We start from the raw sequence: 1,029 nt of genomic DNA, 5'->3' as shown, positions 1-1,029 counted from the left end.
AATTGGCCTCCACATCACTTACGGACTCACTGTTAAGATCGTGTTCATGGAAGACAATCTTACTCGGCTACGAGTGATAGCCAAAGAAGAAGAAGACTGCAAGGGTCTCTTTAGCTGCTTTTCAGTGTGTATTCCCCTAAAATATGCATTTTGTGCACATTCCACCTCCATAAAATGTCAGGCATTCTGCAGTTTTTGTGATTGAAACTGCATTGCAAAATTTTGGAGATGTGTACATTTTGATTACGTAATAATAGTTATGTTCTGATTTGCATACAAGTCTAGGACTGGAAAACTGGGTTGGTTTGCCCCCAAAATGCAGACTGAATGGCTTTCTCCTCCATCCCTGGATCTTGCATGTACGAGCAAGCTCAACTCTCTAGTCTCCAGCTGTGCACAACACAACCACATCCTCCCTCCTGCCTAGGGTAAGGTTTCATTGCTGCAAGTGCAATGCAATCTTGATACACCCTATTTCTCAGGGGTGATGTGAGGTTAAATTAATTAATGTGTGAGCGGTTTCAATTTTGATGAACATCACAGAAAAACTGGAAATCTTGCTGTGCTCTAGGTTTCTATTTTTGCTTTTTTTCACCTCTCCTTAAAAGAAGGACTTTTTCTTTAGGAGCTACATTTTTCATCAATGACATTTCTTAATTTTCCTATAGGACAATATGTTCTCTCTCGCTGTAATCGTTGCAGTGACAGCTTTTCCGCCCTGCATGGTATGTACAAGATATTCAGTCCGTTCGGTAGAATTATGATCATTATTTTAGAAACAAAAATCAAAGATTTTATTTCTTGTAAGGTGATTGTTTTGAGCTTGTGCTACATTTGCAACATTTGTGGCCCAACAAGAAGTACATTACTTGGGAGATAACAAAAGAAAGAGACCTAAGCCACAGAAATGACAAAGGAGGATTTTCTGTTCTGTGCTTTTTAGCTCCACCAGGGGGCTACTTTTGCTGTGTTACATATATGTTATGTAGCTACTTTCTTATAGGTAGGTTTCTAGTTGCACAGAGTTCC

Source organism: Lacerta agilis, chromosome 9 (assembly GCF_009819535.1).
Source record: "Lacerta agilis isolate rLacAgi1 chromosome 9, rLacAgi1.pri, whole genome shotgun sequence".
Classification (NCBI taxonomy): Eukaryota; Metazoa; Chordata; class Lepidosauria; order Squamata; family Lacertidae; genus Lacerta; species Lacerta agilis.
This window is presented reverse-complemented; position numbering follows the sequence as displayed.